At 39.2% G+C, this 7,469-nt stretch overlaps 1 protein-coding gene across 4 annotated transcripts in view; it reads right to left on the reverse strand.

The window, feature by feature from the left end:
* The window catches only part of LOC138000422 (organic cation/carnitine transporter 2-like), a 51,683-nt gene extending 44,911 nt beyond the window's left edge, over positions 1-6,772 (reverse strand). Inside the window, exons 1-2 of one of the 4 annotated variants that reach the window (XM_068846864.1) lie at positions 1,656-1,750; positions 1,476-1,576 (exon numbers count right to left, since the gene is read on the reverse strand). The gene's annotated coding sequence lies outside the window, so the exon portion shown is untranslated. Of the gene's footprint in view, positions 1-1,475; positions 1,577-1,655; positions 1,810-6,648 lie in introns of those variants that run through there. The other 3 variants (XM_068846882.1, XM_068846855.1, XM_068846848.1) reach the window with 3 other exon arrangements.
* Positions 6,773-7,469: the final 697 nt, after the last annotated feature.

A 7,469-nucleotide genomic window follows, 5' to 3' on the forward strand; every position in this document is an offset into this window, starting at 1 on the left:
TCGTCGATGATTCGCCGGTTGAATTCAAACTCACATCGATCATTTAACCGCAAACTCAAGCTCGTATCATCTGGAAACTTCACACAGACGTTTTAAGCATTGTTATGTAATTTCTGTTTTCTTAAAATCAGTGTTTGTGGGATGTCTAATGCTATTTCCCCGCCACTATTAACTTCGCATAAATTATATTTTGAATTTACGTCTCAGACACAATCTATCGCTCACGCGTCCAGCCGTCTCTTCTCGGGGGAGGATACCCGAACTCGAGTGAGCGGCGGGAAATCGAGCCTATACTATACCTTGATCGCCTACAATCATGGCATGTCATTAAAGCATGGGTTAGCTGACCATGTTCATTTATCGCAGAAAAAAAACCTCAGTCTCGGAGCAGAGTAGAAAACCAAAAACTTAGCCCACATACGACACCGAATCTAACCTGTGCCACATTGGTGGGAAAGCCAAACAAGCGCTCTCACCACTAGGTCATCGCTGCACCCCATATCAGTTTTCTACTTCATGCATGGCTGCTTCAGAATTTACATCCGATAACTCTCAAATCCTGCAGGAACGCACGATTTACGGATAACATTCTATTTGACTTTTTTGTTGTACTTACTGAAGGTTAAAGTTTTTCATTCTTTACATGGTTAAGTCCTTTTTTCTTAGTCTTAATTTTATGCTCAAGGTCCAGTCCTTAGAACGGAAAACTATTATCAATTCATATGTCATGAGCATCAGTCCTTCTCTCAGGGACTACTCTCACCCAGACAATAGTTAATACTTAAAAAATAAAACATTGTAAGTTAAAAAGGTTGGTATAAGGGAAGTACCTTAATTTGAAAATACTTTTCAAAAGAGCCTTGGCATGTAGAAAGTCTACACTGGAAAAATTCGCCTTTGGAGGTCAGTGGAGGTTTCATGGTCCACGAAACCTTAATCGAGGCGCGCCTGTCTCCAATGAACCGTGGAGTTGTTTTCTTTAAAATTCTATTCAATACTCAGCCATGTCTGGATGGGCTAACTGAGGAATGGCGTGATTGCATATAACAATCATTTTAAGTAAGAACGGCGGTAACATTTTTACCTTGCCCTAAATCAGATAGAGACCGAAGGAGGTGGCCTTATTTACAATCCTTTTTTGATCTTTTCTTCTCGTAATAAAAGGTCGATGTGATTATGTAAATTAATTTGTATTCAAATGGTTCACGCGAAGGATCGTTATTAAATGCACTCGACAAATAGATCCACAATAGTTTTTAAACCTGAAAAAGTTGAGGAGCCTTGTTAGCGTAGCCATTATGTCTTCTACTTGTGTCCAAGTCACCCAAAGTGAAAACAAAACGACGTGCAACGAAGAGAGCAAAAGAAATGATTTTCTGACCTCAACACATGACAACAACTATTCCCCTAAAAACTGCGCAGTTTCATATTAGTGCTTTCATTGCAACCATATCCTCAATCACCAGTTCACTTACAGATGATGCCGTAGATCGGCGAAAACTCGGAGTCAATAAAGAACCACAGTAGCACTTAAAGGATTCAATTGATCTATATCCCACATCACTACGACATGCTGCTAAAGGACACATTCAAACGTTTAGTTTTCACATTAGTGCTTTCATTGCAACCATATCATCAATCACCAGTTCACTTACCGAACCGTTCCAATTCCGAACGATATGAAAGTCAGTAATCAATCAGTATTCTCTGAGCAGCTGAAGTTTTAGATGCACCAAAGAAGAGAGGGTACAGAATGTTATGCAAGAGTAACGCACATGCTCTTTTTTTTTTCATTTATGTGTATACAGGACGGATACGATTGGCTGAAAGGGGGTGTCACGTCGACCGCATACAAATGGTACTCTAGAATTGCCCGAAGCAATCTTGTTTGTCCACCCAAATTTTGAATAAGCATTGTTTTATTTTCTCTTTGGACCATTGTAAGTCCCAAGAGAAACTGGAAACAGTGCTTCTTTAAAATTTGGATGGACAAACAAAGAGTATTATGGTTTCCGTTTTGGGCAATAGGTTTGTTATCTCAATAAGAAGGTCTTTGTTGCATCAATATAGTGTCGAGTCTTTCATGCTGTGGCGATGTCGAGAAAAACGTGACCTGAAAACATAATTATGAACGAAATGATATTTGAAATGAATCATATACACTCTCTTTATTTTATAAAAACCTTTTTTGTAAGAACGTTGAGGCTGAGATTAACCGCCAAATTTTTTGAACGTATTAAGAACATTTCTCAAGCATAGAGTCGATTAAGAACATTTTTATTATGCTCATTTGAATTTTAAATGAAAGCATAAAACAACGATAAATTAATGTAAATTAATTCAAATACTTAAGGGCATAATCTTACTGCATGACACACATCTCAGTTTCTAATAATGAGCTGTTTTCATTAAAAATCGTTCCAAAATTACTGTAGCACCATCAAAGTCATCAGGTGAAACAAAGTGATGTAAATTTAAGAAGATGTTACAAACGTTTTCTGCCTGACGTCGCAAATATAAAAGGTCGTTCAGTTTCAGCTCCAAAATAAGACGTTCTTATAGAAAAAAGTGTATTGAACTGCGGATATGAAATCAAGTAAAGCTATGATCCGTGCAGTTATGAACTGCGTAGAGAAGCCTGAAAAATTCATAATTTCAACGGGCTTTAAACCCGCGATGGCGATGCGACGCTCTAACTAACGGAGCTAGGAAGCCGATGATGTTGAGATTTGGTCAAATGTTAACGTTCCCGCGATGAATGAATCAATGAACGAAATGATATATGAAATGAATCATATTTTCAACTGCGGATATGAAATCAAGTGAAACTATTACCCTCGCAGTTATCAACGTGATTTTAGCAGTATTTTTTTAAATTTCATATCCGCAGTTTAGTAGTGGCCCCGGGTATAATGTAGTTTGGCTACAAATTGGTGCGACCTATTTCAGAGTAAAAATAAAAAATAGACAATAAAATGCTCATTCATGTTGTCATCAAGGCCTTCACTTCTGATGATTTCTCGTCTTTGTCTTTGTAGCTGCAGTACGATTATTTTTACTCGTTCAACCATGTTCTCGTTTTGTGGCGTTGCTGTGGCGGACACCTTAGAGAGCTTAGCAAAGCCTGAACGACGAAGTTGACAGCACAATAACGACAAAAAGCGTTTAACATTATGGTGCATTTTTTTGCTGTCCTTGTTCAAACAAAAGCTTCAAAGAACCGAATGTGAGGTTATGTAAAGGCACCCGCAAACGATGAAATATTGATGCGGAATCCTTGTTTCCCAAAATGTTTTCTCGGCGTGCAAACAAGGAAACATTGTTGCCGAGGAAGCAAAATGTTCAGATGTTTCCTTTACTTTCGCAGGTTTTCTGTCAGAGAAATTGACCTCTGAGAGGTGTTTTTCTACAGTTGTAGCTGGGTAATTTCTATTCTATGAAAATTTTCTCATGTTCTCTTCAAAAGTAATTTCAGAGGAATTTGTTCTTAGAAGCCTTAACGCTTCTCCCTTGATAAGACCTTTTGTGACGCCTGGTGGGTGGCACGAATAGAAATTCGTGTATTGGAAGGTCTCTGTAGGTTTGAAATGTACATTTGTTCGCACGTCAAGGATAGAATCCTTGTTGAATCCGACACCTCTGTATACTTTCGTGTCCAAGAATATAGCTTCTGAGATTTCAGCCGTGAATTTGATTGTAGGATGGAAGTTTTTTGCCTTTAGAAGAAATTCGTGTCCCGTACTGATATGCCGTCATCGATAACTCTTTTGCAAAAGATTGGCTTGATGCTGCTTTGTCTGAGTATTTCTTTTTCTATTTTGGCCATGAAGATGTTAGCAAAGGCTACGGCCATTTTCGTGCCCATGGCGGTTCCATGGGTTTGAAGATAATCTTTCCTGTCAAATTGAAACGAGTTTTCTTGTAGGATCAGACTGAGCATTTCGCTTAAAAACCTGGTAGGGACTGAAAGGTTTCCTTGGTGAAATTCTTCGTATGCATGCCATACAGTGGTAATACCCCCTCGTTGTGGTATGTTCGTGTATAGGCTTGTGACATCCATTGAAACAAGTATGGCACTGTTAGGCAGTTTAATCCTTTCGATCAAGTCAATAAAGTCTGTTGTATCTTTGAGATACGAAGCTTAAGCTTGCTGTTGTGCTATTGGCTGAATAAGGTGGTCAACAAATGCTGAGATCCTTTCTGTAGGGCCTGAACACCCTGAGATAATAGGTCTACCGACAAGTGTCGGTTTGTGAATTTTTGTAAGTGTGTAAAACACTGGTATTCGTGGAGGATCAGGCGTAAGGGAGAGCCATTTTGCCGTCATTTTGTCAATGTGGGCTTCTGAGAGCAGTGATTTATTTAGTTGTTGAGCTTTCTTGGCTGTAGTTTCAACCATTGGGTTGTCCAGAGGTCGGTAGTTATTTAAATCATCAAGTAGAACTTGACCTCGTTTTAAACGGTTTGTCTTGTCTGCTCATCAATACGGCTGTGCTGCCCTTATCTGATTTCTTGAGAATAATGCTTTCGTTACGCGATAGTTCTTTGAGAGCTTGGCGCTCTCCCGTAGATATATTATCTTTTGGCTTTACCATTTCACAGGGGCACCCAACGTCGATTTTCGGAAAATATCTGTTCGGAAGACGATTTGAGATCTAGAATTTTCGGAACCTTTGTTGTAAAATTTCTTGCTTCCCTACCTGTCCTAGGATTTTCGAACATCTAAAATATGGTATAATTGCCCATTTTTAACGGTGTTTTACCCTAAAAAGGTCACCTAGAATTTTCGGGAGCCTTTTTTCTGGCTAAAAGTTTCGAAAAGGTAAGTTTTTATCCTTATAATTTTCGGATCACTAGACTTTCAGCTAGGAAATCCGAACAGATCAAAAATTTTTAGGAGATAAAAATATGCCTATAGCTGCTGTTTAAATACTACAATGGGTTTAACAATGCTATGTTTGAGTTATTTTGAACTATATTCTCGTTGGGTGCCCCTGAATTCAGTACTGAGCTCGAATTTGACCTCCTCTAGGAAGGTTTCCAGAGCTAATGATGGCTGGACTGGTGGTTTCCAGTCCGACTTAACGCGGAAAGATGAGGTTCGCTTTCTTCTCCGTGAAAAATATATTGTGGTCGCATTCGTCTCGCAAATTGATTGAAATCCGCGAGAAGTTGGCGCCTGATAAGATTTTCTTTTGTCACGCGATAGTAGAGTAATTTGCTCATCTGTCAGTTGTTCATTCGACAGATTTTTGATATACTGTTTGCGTGACTCAATGGTGTTACAAAAGCGTTTATTGTCTTTGATTTCTTTTGCGGTCTTTTGCCTCTTTGTTATCTCTGCCGTTTTCTTTCCCTTTTCCCCTTACTTCTAAGGAGCCTGATAAGACACAAGGGTAAGATTCAATTTGTTTATTCACATGCACTTGTGATCTCATTTGTTCTAACAGTACATCGACTTCGCTAATCTTGGCTTTCAACTCTTTGGCTGGCTCGTTCACATTGTCACCTTTGTTGACAGGTTTCTTTCTAGCCGACACAGAATCGAACCTGGACCACACAAGTTGGTGGGAAAGCCAAACAAGCGCTCTCACCACTAGGTCATCGCTGCACCCCATATCAGTTTTCTACTTCCTGCATGGCTGCTTCAGAATTTACATCCTGAAACACTCAAATCCTGCAATAACGCACGATTTAGGGATAACATTCTATTTGACTTTGTTGTTGTACTTACTGAAGTTTTTCATTCTTTACATGGTTCAGTCCTTTTTTCTTAGTCTTAATTTTATGCTCAAGGTCGAGTCCTTAGAACGGAAAACTATTATCTTGAATCTGACTGATGACTTGTCAGTCATCAGTCAGAAAAGCCAGTTGATTCATATGTCACGAGCATCAGTCCTTCTCTGGACTAATCTCACCCAGATAATATTTAACACTTAATCAGGTTTTGAAAGTTTAATAATTTGGCGTTTATTTTTATTTGTTCGCTTTGTCTCATTAGTAACCGCAGAATGCCCGGCCACTATTGTAGCGGCATCGTTTCAAGAACGAGGCATATAACAACAATACACGCCTTTCATATGCAAATATCTAGCTTGTTTTCTGCTCCCTTTGCCAGGTTGGTTTTAGTCGAAACAAATCTATTTTCTCTATATTTTCTCTATTTGCGTGACATTGATTTAGTTCAAAATAGCCTGCCAGCAGGCCAACGGCCCAGTCTTCCCAGGTCGTTCGCAAACTCATTGGACACAGGTTTTCCCGGGCCATTATCCTTCCGAAGTCAACCCGGTGCGGTAAAAGAAGGGTAAATAATTTCACCAAAAATTGGTCTTCATCACATGATGGTTTATTTGGCTCCATAATAAATCAGGATTGATCTGTAAAACCGTTTGTTGTAGCAAAAAAAATTAAAAGCAAAATTTTTGAAGTACGGATCGGGTTTGCCATTTCAGCGAGTTTTACTTGAACAAATTCAATGGGTGGTTTGTAACCAATTTCTGGAGACACAGATAACAATGCTGCAATGGACAACTGCTGGTGGACGAACAAAAGGAGCTAAATTCTTATATTAATTGTTATAGTCCACCAACATGAACGCGATTACGTCAAGTGAAAAACCACCTATTATCAAAGGAGCCGCTGTCCTACCTCAGACGCTGGCAAATTCCTTGTTCAAAATCTTTCTTTTGCACTCTTGGTTCTCTCTATCTCATAGGGACTTTAAGATAGACGATGCGGACTTCAACGAGAACGCCACCCAAACAATGACACTCAAGACAGGATAAGACAAGACAAGACAAGACAAGATAATTTATTCAAGTCAACTCAAAACAACACAAGTACAGAATAAAAAAAATACTCAAAAGCCAGTTTGTCGGCCGGTTTTGTGTGGCCGATAAATCGTACCGTGTAAATTGTGTAAAACGTGTATTTTTTCCTCAAACGATCTTCCCGTTGTCCTTTTAGTATCCTCCACTTTGAAAGATTTAATTTTTTAAAGTATTTAAGTAACAAAACGCGTCTTCCCTTACATATGCGCTCACGAAGATTTTTAGCCCTACCACTTTAAAACGGTCTAAGCGGTCGCTGTACATTGTAAACAAGTCCACAACTTTCGCCGTACGCCATGCAAACAATAAACGGATGCCGTAGATGGCCAATTTTATCATTATGTTTGATAGGGGACTCAAATAGTTTGTAATTGTTATGAAAGACCCTATGGCTATCTCTAGTTTCCGTGCCAATATGAAAGTAAGCGTCGACGACTATCACAGATTTTCTTTGTCTGTCGTCTGTCACACTAAATGCACGGTTGTCATGGCGTTGTCTGTTTAAATTAAACCATGTAGACAACATCCAGCGCCCAAATCTCTGACTAGCGGTGAATTTTCCCAGGTTTCTTTCCAATAATTTCCAATGTTTACTAGGGGGTGTTGGTTTTCGTACTACGAAAACTAAGACCCCGGGGT

The sequence above is a fragment of the Montipora foliosa genome, chromosome 1 (genome assembly GCF_036669935.1).
Source record: "Montipora foliosa isolate CH-2021 chromosome 1, ASM3666993v2, whole genome shotgun sequence".
NCBI lineage: Eukaryota > Metazoa > Cnidaria > Anthozoa > Scleractinia > Acroporidae > Montipora > Montipora foliosa.